Source organism: Bos indicus x Bos taurus, chromosome X (genome assembly GCF_003369695.1).
Source record: "Bos indicus x Bos taurus breed Angus x Brahman F1 hybrid chromosome X, Bos_hybrid_MaternalHap_v2.0, whole genome shotgun sequence".
NCBI classification, from domain to species: Eukaryota; Metazoa; Chordata; class Mammalia; order Artiodactyla; family Bovidae; genus Bos; species Bos indicus x Bos taurus.
Genome location: NC_040105.1, coordinates 75,174,114 through 75,193,516, shown reverse-complemented (window position 1 = coordinate 75,193,516; position 19,403 = coordinate 75,174,114). Strand labels below are relative to the sequence as shown.

The 19,403-nt window shown below is 37.0% G+C and overlaps 1 pseudogene; it reads right to left on the bottom strand.

Moving 5' to 3' along the window:
* Positions 1 to 11,067: 11,067 nt before the first annotated feature.
* Positions 11,068 to 16,677, bottom strand: LOC113888083 (annotated as a pseudogene).
* Between the last annotated feature and the right edge of the window lie 2,726 nt (positions 16,678 to 19,403).

Sequence of the window (19,403 nt, the reverse complement as noted above, 5' to 3'; positions counted from 1 at the left end):
GGATAGCTATCCCACAGTCTGGGTGGCTATCTCAAGTTAGTTTCCTCAGATTGCCCTCGGGGCATTCAAGCCTGGTCCTTACTCCAAGCAAAGCAGCCCATGCCTCCCTGCCCAGCCCCCGCTTGCTAGTGGCAGGTGCAGGTGTCTGCACTGCTTCTCAGTGGGGAGTTACCATTAGGGCATGTAATCTATGGGTTTTAATTATTTATTTGTTTTTCCTCCCGGGTATGTTGCCCTCTGAAGTTCCAAGGCTCTCCACAGCCTCGCCATTGAGAGTGTTTCCTGGTATTTGGAAACTTCTCTCTTTTTTAAGACTCCCTTCCCAGGATGGATCTCCATCCCTACCTCTTTTGTCTCTCTTTTTATCTTTCATATTTTTTCCTACCTCCTTTTGAAGAAAATGTGCTGTTTTTCTGGGTGCCTGATGTCCTCTGCCAGCATTCAGAAGTTGTTTTGTGGAGTTTATTCAGCATTCAAATATTCTTTTGATGAATTTGTGGGGAGAAAGTGGTCGTCCCATCCTATTCCACCATCTTAGGACCACCCCCAGAATGATTTTTTTTTAACAAGGAAAACAAAGAGGAAAACTGCACAGAACCGCAAAATGCTAATATGATGGTGGAAATATGTTGGGGAATAAGCAGTGTGACTTACAAAAAGAAAGAATCTAAATTTTTAATAACAAGAAAAACAAAGAGGAAAACCCCACAACACAACTAAACACTAGTGTGAAGGTGGAGATATGTTGGGGGAATAAACACTGTGATTCATAAGAGGAAAAAGAAAAGGAAAAAGAAAAAAAAATAAAGTAAGGGCTTTTCAGGTTGTAGTTCCTGGTTGTGGAGTCTGCCTCTGTGGATGGGGTTGGGTTAGAGTCCTGTGATGTTTTCCTGGTTGGCGGAGCTTGTGCTTGTGTTCTGGTTGATGGAGCTGGATCTCATCACTCTGAAGGGCAGTGCAGAGTCCAGTAGTAGCTTTTGGAGTGTCTACGGGTTCAGTATGCCTTTTGGCAGTCGTTCTAGCTTTCACGGTGTTAGGCGCACCTATTTCCACAGCTGCTTCAAAGTGACTCTCTCAGCATAATTGCAGGGCTGCCAGGTCCCTACTTGTCCCTGGGATCATTGCCAGTGCTTCTGTTTCCCTGTTTTGCCCTGTGCTGCTGGCCAAAACTTGCTAGGTAGGTGCTTGTGTGGGTCCTTCTGCCTCGCAGTGACTTGTGTGGGCTTCCCTTAGCCCCCTAAACTCACCTTCTGTATCGCAGGGCTGTGTACACTTGACTATCAGTTCCTGAGGTCCACCCTCTGCATTACAGGGCTTGTGTACTCTTGTTTTAGCTTCCTGGTGTGGTTTATGTGTCGCGGGACTAGTGTGGACTTGTTTTGGCTCCCCGTGCTCACCCTCTGCATTATGGGGTTTATGTGCAGTTGTTTCATTTCACTGCCTGCACTCTTTTTCACAGGGGTTATTTGTTCTTTCAGCTGTGTTGGGAGGGTTGAATTTGCTCTTTTTTTCTTTCTGTGTGTATATCTCTTACAGATTTCTGTTTGCTGTCACCTTGAGGTTTCCATATGTCAGTCTATTTGTACACATAATTGCTTTAAGTTGCTCATCTCAATTTCAAATGCATTTCAAACATTCTGCACTTGTTCTCTCCTCTAAGGATTACTGGTTTTGATATCATATTTGTGTGTGAATTCTTTCCTACCTTTACTGTATATTTGCCTTTACTGGTGAGATTTTCCACCCTTAACTTTTGTTGTTACTAGTTGTGGCCTCTCCTTTTCTGCTTAGAGTAGTCACTTTGGCTTTTGTCATCAATCTGGTTTGGTGATGTTGAATTATTTTAATTTTTGTCTACCTGTACGTAAAGTTTTTGATTTCTCCATCAAATCTGAATGAGACCCTTTCTGAGTAAAACACCCTTGTTGAAGATTTTCCCTCTCATCAGTTTCAACATATTTTGCCACTTCTGGACTGCAGTGTTTCTGCTGAAAAATAGCAGATAATCTTATGGCAATTTCCTTGTATGTTATTTGCAGGTTTTCCCTTATTCCTTTTTGTTATTTTTCTTTGTCTTTAATTTTTATCAATTTTGATTACTATTCACCTTAGTGTGTCTCTCCTTGAGTTAATCTTATATGAGACACTGCACTTCTTGAACTTGGGTGCTTGTTTCCTTTTCTATGTTAGAGAAGTTTTCAGCTATTGTATTTTTAAATATTTTCCTCAGGCCTGTCTTCACTTTTTTCTCCTTATGTGACCCCTATAATGTAAATTTTTGTGCATTTGACATTGTCTCAGATACCTTTTAAACTGTCCTCATTATTTTTTTTCCTTTATTCTGTTCTATGGCAGTGATTTCCACCGCTGTGTCTTCCAGCTGACTGATTCCTTCTTCTGCATCATTTATTCTGCTGTTGAATCCCCCTCTAGTGTATTTTTCATTTTAGTTATTGTATTCTTCTTTAACTTTTAGCTAAAAACTTCTTGTAACATTTCATTATGCATCCATTCTTTTCCCTAATTCTTAGATCATCTTCGTGATTATTACTCAGAACCCTATCAAGTAGATTGCTTAGTTTCACTTCACTTAGTTTTTCTTCTGGGGTTTTATCTTGTTCCTTTGTCTGGAACATATTTCTTTGTTATCTCAATCAAATTTCTTTTTGTATTTTTATATATACAGTAGTTTAGTTACATTTCTTGGCTTTGGAGAAGTGGCACTTTGTAGGGGATGTCTTATATGTCTTAGCAGTATACTCCTCTCTTGTCACCCGAGGGACAGGGACAAGTGGATCCCAAGGTAGTTTCTGATGTGTATTTGTGGACTCAGTTCTGCAAGTCATAGGATCATAGTTTCCTTGCTTCTGGTGTCTGCCCCTGGTGAATGAGTCTGGTACAGTGGCTTGTACAGGCTTCCTGGTGGAAGAGGTTTGTGTCTGTGAACTGTTGTGTGGGTCTTAGCCCTCTGGTTCAGTTCCATTCACCATGACTCAGTCATGACTGACTCTTTGCTATCCCATGGACTGCGGCATGCCAGGTTTCCCTGTCCATCGCCAACTTCCAGAGGTTGCTCAAACTCATGTCCATCAAGTCAGTGATGTTATCCAACCATCTCACCCTCTGTTCTCCCCTTCTTCTCCTGTCTTCAATCTTTCCCAGCATCAGGGTCTTTTCCAATGAGTCAGTTCTTCACATCAGGTGGCCAAAGTATTGGAGCTCCATTATCAGTTCTTCCATTGAATATTCAGGACTGATTTCCTTTAGGCTTGACTGGTTTGATCTCCTTGCAGTTCAAGGGACTCTCAAGAGTCTTCTCCAACACCACTGTTAAAAAGCGGTTCATTTTGGGAAGATGTATACACATTTTCGTAAAAGTTGTCCTACAATGCTGGAGACCTGGGTTCCATCATGGGTCGGGAAGATCCCCTGGAGAAGGAAATGGCAACTCACTCCACTGTTCTTTCCTGGAGAATTCCATGGACAAAGGAGCCTGGTGGGCTACAGTCTGTTGGGTTGCAAAGAGTCAGACATGACTAAGCAACTTTCATTCACTCACATAATTTATATCCTTATCTACTTTAATATTTCTTTTTTTTTCTACTTTAAAATTTCATAAAAAGTTTGAAATGATTTGCAATAATGATATCATATATTATAATGAAAGTTTAAGATTAAACTTAAGAGACTGAAAACATAAAGAAGAATGGAAATTTGTGGCAGTTTTTCATTTAATTTAGCTCTGATATTTCCAGCAACAAGAACATACATAAATGGAAATGTCGAAGGCTATTATAGTTACTACACTCAATACAAGGAGTCATACCACTCATTAAAAGCAAGGAAATGTCTCCTGGGTTCTCCTAAGTCAGATAATGGATCCTTATATTAGGATCACAGAGTGTTGCAATAAACAGATCCTATAATGGTGATTTTCACTTGAGTTGCAAAATTTTCCAAATGATTCTTTTTTTTTTTTTTTACATTGATCTTTAATAAAGGCAGTTTTGTTAGCTGAAATCAGATCAGCACATGAGTGGGTATTAGGCACGAAAACAATTGTATAGGGAAGTTTGGTTTGTACAGAAAATGTCAGGTTAAAAATGTATATCTAAACAGCTGGGGCCCAGGCTGGGAATGCTGGTCAGTTTGTTCTGCCAGGCCCACTACAGACTTGAAACATTGGTCTCCTATTTATTTATGGCTTGAAGAGTGTACCAGTGAGAGTTAAGGCTTCCAGCAAGCAGGCCCCCAGCCTTTTGGAAGGGTCATTTATAAGCTCTAAGTTTGTTATAAAGAGAGATGACAAGGGAGCCACTTCTTTCCCAGAAACCCTCTTAGTTCTCATAAATAGGAAAGAAAGGAAACTAAAAAGACCTATTTCTGAAGAAAACTGAGTCCCTTGAAGTTTTGTCTTAAGAGGAGGAGAGAGTTGACCTTGTCAACTTTGATTTTTCCTTTAAGTTAAACTAATATCACCAAAGGGCCCTTATGAATAACTTTCTGAAATAACCTCTCACTGACTTTCTTCTCCTGAAACAAGATGGGATATTTGTTCCTTAGAGTAATACCTCGATGTTGGTTAAAATGGAGTTTATACACAAATATCTTCTGGAAACTTTTTATGCCTACATTTGAGGTAACCACATTGTTCCAGAAGACATCTGGAGCAGTTGCTGAGAAAGACTTAGTAGCCTATTGAGAACTAGGATTGGCCTATCATTCTTCAAAATTACCCAGCTGGATAGGTTTCCAGTAATCTGATTTCAGTAGGGAAAGTTTCTTCTGGGACTGGAATGGAGGCTTTTTTGGGCCACTCTTAGTAGAGTCTTTGTGATGTCAGTAAGGAAAGTTTCTTCTTGGACCAGAATGGAAGCTTTTTTGGGCCACTCCTAGTACAGTCTTTGCAAAACTGATAAAAGAAAAAAAAACAGTCAAGACTCTGGAGGCTTTTTTTTTTTTTCAATGTCTGATTAGATATTCTCTGCTTTATAGATACATACCCAACTGAATATAGACAGCTACCAAACTTTAACCAGCTAGATACAAGCTGGATGTAGTATGTCTGTACTATTTTTAATAACAAATTAACAGTGATAATAAGTGCTGTACTAAATATGCCAGCAATTTTGGAAAACTCAGCAGTGTCCACAGGACTTAAAAAAGTCAGTTTTAATTTCAATTCCAAAGAAAGGTAATGCCAAAGAATGTTCAAACTACCACACAATCACACTCATTTGACACACTAGCAAAATGATGCTCAAAATCATCCACATGAAGCTTCAACAACACGTGAACTGTGAAATTCCAGATGTTCAAGCTGGACTTAGAAAAGTCAGTGGAACCAGAGATCAAATTGCCAGCATCCACTGGATCATTGAAAAAACAAGAGAATTCCAGAAAAAACATCTACTTCTGCTTTATTAACTATGCCAAAGCCTTTGACTGTGTGGGTCACAACAAACTGTGGAAAATTCTTCAAGAGATGGGAATACCAGATCACCTTGCCTGACTCCTGATAAATCTGTATGCAGGTTAAAAAGCAACAGTTAGAACCAGATATGGAACAATGGACTGGTTCCAATTTGGGAAAGGAGTATGTCAAAGCTGTATATTGTCATCCTGTTTATTTAACTTATATGCATAGAACAATATGAGAAATGCTGGCTAGGTGAAGCATAAGCTGAAATCAAGATTGCTGGGAGAATTGTCAATAACCTCAGATATGCAGATGATACCACCTTTATGGCAGAAAGCAAAGAAGCCTCTTGATGAAAGTGAAAGAGGAGAGTGAAAAAGTTGGCTTAAAACTCAACATTCAAAAAACAAAGATCATGGCATCTAGTCTCATCACTTCATGACAAATAGATGGGGAAACAATGGAAACAGTGATAGACTTTATTTTGGGGGGCTCCAAAATCACTGCAGATGGTGACTTCAGCCATGAAATTGAAAGACACTCACTCCTTGGGAGAAAAACTATGACCAACCTAGACATCTTATTAAAAATATTTACTTTTTAATACTTTTTTTTTTTTAAAGAAAGCATTATTTTGCCAATGAAGGTCCTTCTAGTCAAAGCTATGGTTTTTCCTGTAGTCATGTATGAATGTGACAGTTGGACCATAAAAAAGTTGAGCACCGAATAATTGATGCTTTTAAACTGTGGTGTTGGAAAAGGCTCTTGAGAGTCCCTAGGACTGCAAGGAGATCCAACCAGTCAATCTTAAAGGGAATCAGTCCTAAATATTCATTAGAGCTACTGATGCTGAAGCTGAAGCCCCAATACTTTGGCCACCTGATATGAAGAATTGACTCGTTTGAAATGACCCTTATGCTGGGAAAGATTGAAAGGGGGATGACAGAGGATGAGATGGTTGGATGGCATTGCAGTCCATAGGATTGCAAAGAGTTGGAAATGACTGAACTGAACTGAACAGTGATAATTTGAAAAAATTTACTGTTGTGGTGGCTTAAAAGTTTGTTTGGGTTTTCCCATAAAATGCTATAGACAACCCAAATGAATCTTTTGATCAACCCAATATATCTCAGTAATTTCATTACAAGTTATTTGTGGTAATAGGCTAATATCTTGACATTTTGATAAGCACCGATTAAATAACTATATCATCTATGCCAAACTCAACATACCTATGATACCCGACTGTACTTAAGTATGGTTTAAATAACTGAACACAATAGAGCAGACAGGCAACCAGAGAAGGACATTTAACATATGCTCATGCTTATTAGCATCTCAGATGCTAGTAAGGTTGTGCGTAAAATTTTGCTTAAAATTTTGCATGATAAGCTTCAGCATAATGCAAATCAAGAACTTCCAAACATCCAGGTTGGGTTTAGGAAAGAAAGAGGAATTAGCGATCAAGTTGCTAGCTTTCACTGGGGAAATCAAGGAAATTTCAGAAATCAAGGGAATTTCAGAAAAACATCTATCTCTGTTTCATCAACTAAGCTAAAATTTTTGACTATGTGGATCATGACAAACTGTGGAAAGCTCTTACAGAGATGGGATTACCAGACCATTTTAATTGTCTTCTGAGAAACCTGTATGTGGGTGAAAAAAGCAACAGCTAGGACCCTGTATGGAACAACTGATTGATTCAAGATAGAGAAAGGAGTAAGACAGGGCTGTCTGTTGTCACCCTGCTTGTTTAACCTATAGGCTGAGCACGTCATGAGACATTCTGGTCTGGATGAGTTACAAACTAGAATCAATATAAGCAGGAGAAACATCAACAACCACAGATATGTAGATGATATCCCTCTAATGGCAGAAAGCAAAGAGAAACTAAAGAGCCACTTGATGAGGGTGAAGGAAGAGAGTGAAGGAACTGGCTTAAGACTAAATATTAAAAAGCTAAGATCATGGCATCTGGCTCCATTAATGCATGGCAAGTGGAGGGGGAAAACATGGAAGTAGTGACAGATTTCCTCTTCCTGGTTTCCAAGATCATTGTGGACAGTGACTCAAGCCATGAAATTGGAAGATGATTGGTTTTTGGCAAAAACATGATGACAAATTTAGACAGTGTGTTGTAAAGAAGAGACATTACTCTGCCAACAAAGGTCTGTATAGTCAAAGCTGTAGTCTTCACAGTAGCCACATATGGTTGTGAGAGCTGGACTGTAAAGAAGGCAGAACACCAAAGAATCAATGCCTTTGAACTATGGTGCTGGAGAAGACTCCTGAAAGTCCCTTGGGCAGCAAGGAAATCATACCAGTCAGTCTTAAGGGAGATGAACCTTGAATATTGACTGGAAGGACTGATGCTGAAGCTGAAGCGCCAATATTTTGGTCATCTTATGTGAACAGAGGACTCAATAGAAAGTCCATGATGCTGGGAAAGATTGAGGGCAGAAGGAGAAGAGGGCATCAGAGGATGAGATGGCTGAATGGCATCACTAATGTGATAAACATGAACTTGGGCAAACTCCGGGGAATTGTGATGGACAGGGAAACTTGGCATGCTGCAGTCCATGGAGCTGCAAAGAGTCAGACACTACTGGGTGACAACAACAATTAAAACAACATGCTTATTAATCTGTTAACAGTATTTAAAAATTTGAAATCTAAATATATAGGGACATTTGTAAAATTGCAGGAAACTTCAATACAAGATCCCCAATAGATAAATCTGCACAAATTTTTAATTCAGAGAAGGAGTACGTCAAGCCTCCATATTGTCACCCTGCTTATTTAACTTATATACAGAGTGCATCTTGAGAAATGCTGGGCTAGGAGAAGCACAAGCTGGAATTATGATTGCCGGGAGAAATATCAGTAACCTCAGATATGCAGATGACATCACCCTTATGGCAGAAAGTGAAGAGGAACTAAAAAGCCTCTTGATGAAATTGAAAGGAGAGTGAAAAAGTTGGCTTCAAACTCAACATTCAAAAAACAAAGATCATGGCATCAAGTTGCATCACTTCTTTGCAAATATATGGGAAAATAATGGTAACAGTGACAGATATTTATTTTCTTAGGCTCCAAAATCACTGCAGATAGTGACTGCAGCCATGAAATTAAAAGACGCTTCCCTTGGAAGAAAAATTTAGACCGACCTAGACTACATATTACAAAGCAGAGACATTACTTTGCCAACAAAGGTCCATCAAGTCAAAGCTATGGTTTTTACAGTTTTCATGTATGGATGTGAGATTTGAACCATAAAGAAAGCTGAGCATCAAATAATTGATGCTTTTGAACTGTGGTGTTGCAGAAGACTATTGAGAGTCCCTTGGACTGCAAGGAGATCCAACCAGTCCATCCTAAAGAAAATCAGTCCTGAATATTCATTGGAATGATTGATGCTGAAGCTGAAGCTCCAATACTTTGGCCACCTGATGCAAACAACTGACTCACTGGAAAATACCATCATGCTGGGAAAGATTGAAGGCAGGAGGAAAAGGGGATGATGGAGGATGAGATGATTGGATAGTATCACTGACTCAATGGACATGAATTTGAGCAAGCTCCAGGATTTGGTGATGGACAGGGAAGCCTGGCATGCTGCAGTCCGTGGGGTCACAAAGAGTTGGACATGACTGATCGACTGAACTGAACTGAATTCATTGAATAATATTGTTTAAGGAAAAGTAATTTTGTCCTCAAAATTTTAGAATTAAATTTTGAAAACATTTTCACTCCTTGATACACTGTGGCATTAGAAAATAAGAAGCCAGAAAACTTGATTTTGTTTTGCTCTTACATGCTAAAGTGTACATGCTTTTAATTTAGAATTAACTTCTAGTTGGTAGTGGTAGGTGCTATCCCATCAGTGTTCTATAGTACACATATCAAAGTTTCTAAAATATTACAGTCATTACTCAGCACTTTAGGGTGAGGGAAAGAAGCAGGACAAAAGCAGTTGCAAATTATTTTTAACATGAGAAAAGCTTTAAACACCTATGGAATTTTACATCATCTCATATTCTATTCCATAATACTTGGAACAAAGTCTTTTTTCAATCATTTCTATCTATATGTTTCAAAATGCAGACATAGTGCAAACCCTATAGTACAAAATATGCATTATTTAATACTCATTAAATATATTAGTGTCAGTACGGATTATCAAATAAAAATCACACACAATAGTCTAAAATTTTAGATCATCTTAGGGCTGCTAACTAGAGACTGTAGAAATTCCACGTGTAAGACAAAAAAAAAAAAGAAAAAATACAAAGAAACTAACTTCTCAGTGCATCACACCCTTGAAGATAAAGTGTATGACACTTTTACCATACTAATATTACATTACAGCTATGGATTTTAACTGGAATTACTTAAAGACATGAAATTCACATAAGAGCAAGAACCAGTCAATTACAATGTTAAAATGAAATGGATCACCTCTTTCTTGGTAAAAATACTGAAAATGTGATGTGTGCGGATAACTCAGTAAAAAATTTTTCATTCATTTTTCCCCCACTGAAGTGTCTTAAATTTTATCCTGTAAATATTCTACCTGTTATAACAATCTGATTTTCAGGCTTGTATAAAATATAATATTTTATTTAAACATACTATTTTTTGTTTGATAAGAATTATTTATGAATTAAAAAAAAACATATCTTGTTATAAATCATGGAATAGACCTCCTGTAACAAAAATGTGACATTTTCTAAGCTTGTTAGAAATAAACCATGATATATGAACTTAAAATTATATCAATATTAAATAACATTTCTTTTTCTTTTTTAATAACATTTCTGTGATCAGTTTTCCACATAAAATTAATCAGTGGAGAATTGGGTTTAGAATATATATATGGAATTTAGGAATATGGTAACGACAACCCTGTATGTGAGACAGCAAAAGACACAGAGATGTATAGAACAGTATTTTGGACTCTGTGGGAGAGGGGGGGATGATTTGGGAGAATGGCATTAAAACATGTATAATATCATATAAGAAATGAATCTCCAATCCAGGTTGGATGCAGGATACAGGAAGCTTGGGGCTGGTGCACTGGGATGACCCAGAGGTATGATATGGGGAGGGAGGTGGGAGGGGGGTTCAGGACAGGGAACATGTGTACACTCATGGCGGATGCATATTGATGTATAGCAAAACCAATAAAATATTGTAAAGTAAATAATAATAATAATAATAAATAAAGCAAGTTCAAGGCATCTGAAAAAATAAATAAATAAAATAGAATTCTCAATAAAAAAATAATATTAAAATTCACATGGGATCGCATACTAGGAAAGATGTGTTTTAATCATAAAAACATTTGAAAAAATAATATGATATCTGCCAAATATCAAATAGAGCCATGTGTCTTCAGGGGTGTGTGAGTTTGTGTGTGTCCCAAAAGCTTTGCATTTACATGAATATATATAAAAATAAAATCATAAAATAAACTTTTTATGAAAAGTATTGGGGTAAAAAAGAATATAATTAGTCAGATTCAGTTTCCTTAAAAACAAAGTTTTATTTCTTATAAACAGTTAAAAGTCAGTTATCTTCCTTCACAATACATTTAGACATTAAATCTAAGGTTTTAAAAATATGCACAAACTATAAGTAAAGTACTTTTAAATGGCTAAAAGGAATAAAAATACCAAAGTTTAGTGTACAGAAGAATAGATATAAACAACCAAGGAAAAAGTAAATCTTTGGTGTTGAATTTATGAATAGCCCAAAATAAGTCCTGAAGATTTTTTTACCTGTGTAAATTTGAAGTGTCCTTTTTAAAGTTTGAGGCTATACACTGTGCATCCCCCACAAACAAGTTTATGAATAAGGTTTTTAAAAACGAAAGCATTTCCCCTAAAGTCAGGAACAAGACAAGGGTGCCCACTTTCACCACTACTATTCAACATAGTTTTGGAAGTTTTGGCCACAAAAATCAGAGCAGAAAAAGAAATAAAAGGAGCCCAAATTGGAAAAGAAGTAAAACTCTCACTGTTTGCAGATGACATGATCCTCTACATAGAAAAACGTAAAGACTCCACCAGAAAATTACTAGAGCTAATGAATGAATATAGTAAAGTTGCAGGATATAAAATCAACACACAGAAATCCCTTGCATTCCTATACACTAATGAGAAAATAGAAAGAGAAATTAAGGAAAAAAATCTTATTCACCTTTGCAACGAAAAGAATAAAATACTTAGGAATATATCTACCTAAAGAAACAAAAGACCTATATATAGAAAACTATAAAAATCTGGTGAAAGAAATCAAAGAGGACACTAATAGATAGAGAAATATATCATGTTTATGGATTGGGAGAATCAATATAGTGAACATGAGTATAATACCCAAAGCAATCTATAGATTCAATGAAATCCCTATCAAGCTACCAACGGTATTTTTCAGAGAGCTAGAACAAATAATTTCACAGTTTGTATGGAAATGCAAAAAACCTCAAATAGACAAAGCAATCTTGAGAAAGCAGATTCGAACTGGAGGAATCAACTTGCCTGACTTCAGGCTCTACTACAAAGCCACAGTCATCAAGACAGTATTGTCTGGCACAAAGACAAAAATATAGATCAATGGAACAAAATAGAAAGCCCAGAGATAAATCCGTGCACCTATGGACACCTTATATTTGACAAAAGAGGGAAGAATATCGAATGGAGAAAAGACAATCTCTTTAACAAGTCGTTCTGGGAAAACTGGTCAACCACTTGTAAAAGAATGAAACTAGAACACTTTCTAACACCGTACACAAAAAGAAACTCAAAATGGATTAAAGATCTAAATGTAAGACCAGAAACTATAAAATTCTTAGAGGAGAACATAGGCAAAACACTCTCCAACATACATCACAGCAGGATCCTCTATGACCCACCTCCCAGAATACTGGGGGAAAAAAGCAAAAATTAATAAATGGGACCTAATGAAACTTAAAAGCTTCTGCACAACAAAGGAAACTATAAGCAAGTTGAAAAGACAGCCTTCAGAATGGGAGAAAATAATAGGAAATGAAGCAACTGACAAACAACTAATCTCAAAAATATACAAGCAACTGCTGCAGCTCAATTCCAGAAAAATAAACGACCCAATCAAAAAATGGGCCAAAGAACTAAATAGACATTTCTGCAAAGAAGACATACAGATGGATAACAAACACATGAAAAGATGCTCAACATCACTCATTGTCAGAGAAATGCAAATCAAAACCTCAATGAGGTACCATTTCATGCCAGTCAGAATGGCTGCTATCCAAAGGTCTAGAAAAAATAAATGCTGGAGAGGGTGTGGAGAAAAGGGAACCCTCTTTCACTGTTGCTGGGAATGCAAACTAATACAGCCACTATGGAGAACAGTGTGGAGATTCCTTAAAAAAACTAGAAATAGAACTGCCATATGACCCAGCTATCCCACTGCTGGGCATACACACTGAGGGAACCAGAATTGAAAGAGACATGTGTACCCCGATGTTCATCACAGCACTGTTTATAATAGCCAGGACATGGAAGCAACCTAGATGTCCATCAGCAGATGAATGGATAAGAAAGCTGTGGTTCATATACACAATGGAGTATTACTCAGCCATTAAAAATAATACATTTAAATCAGTTCTAATGAGGTGGATGAAACTGGAGCCGATTATACAGAGTGAAGTAAGCCAGAAAGAAAAACACCAATACAGTATACTAAAGCATATATATGGAATTTAGAAAGATGGTAACGATAACCCTGTATGCGAGACAGCAAAAGAGACACAGATGTATAGAACAGTCTTTTGGACTCTGTGGGAGAGGGAGGGGGTAATGATTTGGGAGAATGGCATTGAAACATGTATAATATCATATAAGAAATAAATCGCCAGTCCAGGTTCGATGCAGGATACAGGATGCTTTGGTCTGGTGCACTGGGATCAGCCAGAGGGATGGTATGGGGAGGTGGGAAGGGGGTTCAGGATTGGGAACATGTGTATACCCGTGGCAGATTCATGTTGATGTTTGGCAAAACCAATACAATATTGTAAAGTAATTAGCCTCTAATTAAAATAAATAAATTTAAATTAAAAAAAATTTAAAAATTGCCAGTAGTAAGTTCTTCCATACCTAAAATTAAAGATCAGCAACATTCCATTGGTTAGGGTGCATCAATTCTTAAAAACTAGTTATGATCCAACACTGCTGCTGCTAAGTCACTTCAGTTGTGTCAACTCTGTGTGACCCCATAGATGGCAGCCCACCAGGCTCCCTCGTCCCTGGGATTCTCCAGGCAAGAATACTGGAGTGGGTTGCCATTTCCTTCTCCAATGCATGAACGTGAAAAGTAAAAGGGAAGTCGCTCAGTCATGTCCAACTCTTCACGACCCCATGGACTGCAGCACACCAGGCTCCTCTGTCCATGGGATTTTCCAGGCAAGAGTACTGGAGTGGGGTGCCATTGCCTTCTCCAATACTAGTAGTTCTTTTATCTGAGAAAAAACTTTTCAGAAGAAATACCTGCCCTATGCTAATTACCAGCAAGAATGCAGGCCTCTACAATCCAAGGCCATTTAGATCCTTGGTTGGCTTAGGCCTTGAACTTCTCTCAAAAGTAAATAAGTCTGAAAGTCAATGACAGACTTTAAAGTTTCTTGAGTTGAAACAGAGGCAGATTCCATCTGGCTGAGAGCACTGACTCAGCTATCACTAGGAAACAAAGGTGGGTGTTTTCTGACTTCAAAATCAAAATACACATTTTTATGTGTGAAAGCAGAATGTTCATCCTTGATTCAAAATTTGTATGTCCCATTTTAGAAGGCTGTTTCTTCACTTTGTATAAAGCATTGTGATAAGGATCTCCAGATTGACAAATTACATCATAGTGACTGCCAGCAATTGCCTGGAACTCTAGAGTGCACTTGGTGCCATGCATGATGTCCTATAGAGGCACTACTGGGCATAGCCAGGCAGTTTGAAGTTAATCTATATGCCCCCAGGAAGGCTCCACCACCCAGCAGTGCCCCAAGTGACCTGCAGCAGCCACCTAGCTCGGTGCTGTCATCATCCAGGGCATCCTGAGAGGCTATGGTGGCTCCTTAACAGAGCTGTGGGGAGACTAGGGTCAGGTCTGCATCAACTGGTGCACAACAGACCTTTGCCCCTTGTGGATGTCCCACAAAGACACACTGCAGTCTCTCTGAGCCTTGGAGATATTAGGGATCAGAAGTGATCCATTGGGTGTGGGTGAGGCGTGCTGAGGACCTAGGACCAGGAAAAAGCTGGGAAGGAAGACATTTGAGTTTCTTAAATGGATGGCTAATGTCCCCTAACTTATGTTGACAATATATACTCCATTTAATAATCCAAAGGAAAAATTATGTGTCAGTAAAGCCTGCTGAAACACAGAATTTTGGAAGGGACTATATATATATATATATAAATTGTTAAAAAAAAATAAAGCAGGGCACATTTTAAAAAATAGGTCACAAATTCAAATCCAACCACTTATACTGTAAATGAAATAGCATAGCATTGAATTCAACCTGATTGGGTTTGAATCCAAAATATATCATATACTTTTACCCTTATACCCACAGGATCTTTGTAAAATGAAAACAATATCACCTACCTTGCAGAGGTTTTTTTTTTTTAAGATTAAATATGAAGTTTATAATATTACCTGGTACTCAACATATGACAGATATAATATTATTATAAGAAGAAAATATTAACTTGTTACTGCAACTAAGTAAGGTACAGAAAATTCCAAGTACAGATAAATACATCCACAGTTATTAAATTAAGTTTCTTGTCTAGGCTAGAAATGTATTTGTGAGAAAATTTTTCAGAGGGCAATATTGCAATGAGACTTCAGCTTAAGACTGAAGTCCAGAAAATTCTAAACAACTCTAAACTACTTAAATTATTTGCCATCCTTCCTACTCAATTCTTCCTGATGCTTTTTGCAGGGGTGTACCTAGAAAGAAGCAGGAAAAGTCAATATGTATTCTGACTGCTGAGTGATAGATTATCTGGAATTCACCAATTGCTCAGTATCCTTTGACCTATATTGTCCCTTTAAGGAATTTTCTTTCATAAATAATATGTCATCAACCTCGTCCTACCATCCTAAATTGCTTTCAACCCATTCTGAACTTCTTCCCAGCCCTTCATCTCAAAGGTTCACTAATAATTTTGGTGGTTACTGATTAAGAACATAAACTGTGACCTCCCTGAAGTGCTTGAATTTCTTCATTGGAAATTGTAAGACCTTCTTACACACACATACACACACACACACACAGTTCAAAACTTTCAACATGTTAAAGAACATTATAATCATAAAATGTCCTATAACATGTATGGGTATATGCAGGCATATTTAATTTTATAGATATGTGTACTTGCACTTCTGCTTTATAAATATACCTGATATTTGCATTATTGTTTTAGAAATGTACCTAACTTGTGATTGAAAAAAAACAAAACAAATAATTTCTAATTTGAGTGCTATCTCAAAGAATCTCCCCTGAATAACTCAGAAGTTATTTAATCTATAGTAACATTAATGTTTTTCAGTTAAATATAAAATGTACCCCTTTCTCCTCTTCTTACATTTATGGAACAGTTGAGGTTCAAATTACACACTTGGCTGACTGGAATTTTGCTGTTAAAAAATTCCATGCCACCATGCATGGATTACACGTGGGCCAGAGAATAACATAGCCTTGAGAATGCGATTCCCTAAACAGCCAGCGCCTGGGTCTGTTGTAGCATTTTTCCATTTAATTTATTTTTCATAATGCTGATTTTGACATTCACATAGATCTTCAGTAACTGTCCAGAGTAATTTAGCATTGATAATACAAACCATTTCTTGAACTTCTTTAATACAGTTGCTTTTATCCCTTTATAGTATTAGTCATTATTAATTTTTGATAAAAAATAAAACGGGAGTGTTCATTTTCAGAGGCATGCTAATTAGTTCTGCCTTAAGTTTCCTCAAGGTGTATTTATGTGTTTGTGTGTGAATATATATACGTTGTGTATATACTTCTAGATAGGTTGAAAACAGGCTTCTGCATAATTATGAACTGTTGAACTGATTTTATTAGTTTACTCAGGCTTCTGTAACAAAGTACCATAAACTAGGTGGCTTAAACAACAACTCACTGTATCAACAGTTCTAGAGCACAAGGTATCAGCAGGATTGGTTCTTCCTGAGGAATGTGAGCAAAAGTTCTGTTCCATGCCTCTCTCTTTGGCTTATAGGTGGCTGTTTATATATCCACATAATGTTCTTTCTGTGTATAATCCTGTCTCCAAATTTTCCCTTTTTGTAAGGACACAGGTCATATTAAATTGGGGCGAACTGTAGTGGCCTCATTTTAGCATGATAAAGACCCTATCTCCAAGTAAGTTTATATTATAATGAACCTCAAGTTAGGACTTCAACATTTAATTTTAGAGGAACACAGTGTGGCCCATGCTGAGATCTTCTTTTCAAAGAAAACACATCCTTCAATTATATGTTTTTTTATTTCAATGAGTTTAAGCAAAATTGAATCAACAGTCAACCAGATTGTCTATTTAAGTGTGAGATCTGTTTTTACTCTTAGGAGATAGAGACCACGAACTCAGCCTGCTTACCAGTGTTTTGAATGCAATAAATAATCAATAAATATTTGGAGAAGGAACAAATGCATCATATTGCAGAAGTAAATGGTGACATCATGGTATTCCTTGATTTACTTTATTTCTTTTGAACCTGAGCACGTGGGATGTTGATATGCTACTCTGAGGCTTTAGGATAGGAATCATATTCAATGACCAAAACTCCTACATGGAATAATTTTTCCACAGAGTTTCCTAGTTTAAGATTTAGAGCAATGAGTTAGGCAGTTTCCCTGGACTTGTGGGTAAACTGGGTTTTGAAATGCTTTATTTTGGCTTCTTTGGTTTTTCTTTTATTGAAAGTGGAGTAGACAATGTGGGAGGGTCTTGAGATTTATGGAGAAAAAAATTGGCAATTTGACTGAAAAAGTGAGGTAGCCAATTGTTGACTTCTGATCTTGAAAAAGGTAGACAGAGGAACTGTTCTAATATTTATAAGCCAGGAACAAATTGAAGATAGCAGCTCACATTCAACCAATTAAAAGTTCATTTTTACTGAAAGTAAAGCCGAATGGTCCTTTGCCCCTCCCTTTGCAATACTTTTAGATTACCCTATCAATACAAAGAGATGAGAGTACAATTATCCCTTCTACTATAACTTTTCCTTCTCTGCTTTCTAAAAAATGGAATATCTTTTGGAAATTATGAGACTTGTGTGTTTGCCTGCAAACCTGTGAGACCAGTCACTAGATCTATTCTGTCTTCTAAACAGAAAATTCTGTTCTCTAAAATCCACTTTCATCTGAAGTGGAACTATTATATCACTAAAATTAATAATATGTATATTTATTTTTATTTTAATATCTTGGCATTCACGATTTTTTTTTTTAAAAAACCTCCAAATCTTCTTCTGCATTCTCATGTTTCTGTCATTTGAGATGATTATTGTCAGGCAGTTTTTTAGTTTAAAGAAGACAAATTAAAGAAGGTAGTATTGATGGTGGTGGTAGATGCAAGTTGGAAGTATATGCTTATTTGACTTTAAACTTTTAAACATCTTCTCAATTTGAAACGAGAGTTTAAAACAAAGAATCTGAAATGTTAACCCTAATTCCATACAACCCTTTCATTAGAATCATTTAAAACCCTTAAGAAAGTTTGTGGGTAAATATCAAATGAAAAGTTTCCTTATACTGTATTTGCTGTCTAAAGTTAGAAAAACAAGTCTGATGAAATGGCTTACCTAGCATATTTACATATAATACTTGGATATCACATGCTGCTAACATGTCACTCACCTAGCAGAAAACAAACAAAAATGGATTACAGCTGGCTCTATTTAGACGTATGAATATTTTAGAAAGCCAAGTTTTTACACATCCACCTTCCTCTGTGGAAACAGAGACAGCAAAATAGGTGAAATTCTATGTTTTCCAATAAAACCTTGCCTTAGTAGCATGTGATAACAATAACTGTCTAATATGTATATGACACTCACTGTGTATCAGTGGAGCCACCATACTGTCCAAATCTAAGAGGCAATACAGCCTTCTATGTAGATGGTATCCTCTGAATTACACAACATGGTGGTACTGAGTTTCAGGCTCTGTTCTAAGCACCTTACATATATTACTTCAATATATTAATAATACTCATAAAAACTAGGAGTTAAGTACTATATGTTCACTCAATAAATGCAGAAACTGAGGTACAGAGTAAGGAAATACCTTGCTCATGTTCACATAGTAAGTGACAGAAAATAGATTCAAACTCAGACAATCTAACTGTAGATGCCATAGTTGTAGTGACTATACATACTGACTCTGTGAAGCTTGGAAAGAGTTTATGGCTCTGGAAATAGAGACAGCAGTGACTTCAAAAAGAATGAATGCAGTTAGCATTAAAAATTAATGTCTGAAGACTTCTTCACATTTGCAAACATGAACTAGAAATTAGATTCTGAAATTTTAAACTTTCAATGCAAAGAAGGAAATACCATCAGTTGTATGATTCACATTGTCTAAACAACAAATATAGACCAGTTGCTAAGAAGTAGAGCTATTGCTACTAATATCAGGAAAAAAAAATTTGCTACTAAGATCAGAAAGGACTTCCCCAGTGGCTCAGCTGCAAAAAAAAAAAAAAAAAAATCTGCAATGCAGGAGATGCAGGAGACGTGGGTTCGATCCCTGCATTGGGAAGATCCTCTAGAAGAGGGCATGGGAATCAACTCCAGTATTCTTGCCTGAAAAATTCCCTAGATAAAGGAGGCTGGTGGGCTACAGGTCATAGGCTCCCAGAGTCAGACACGACTGAAAAAACTGAGCATGGCATGGCAAGATCATAAAATTAGTCTTTTTATT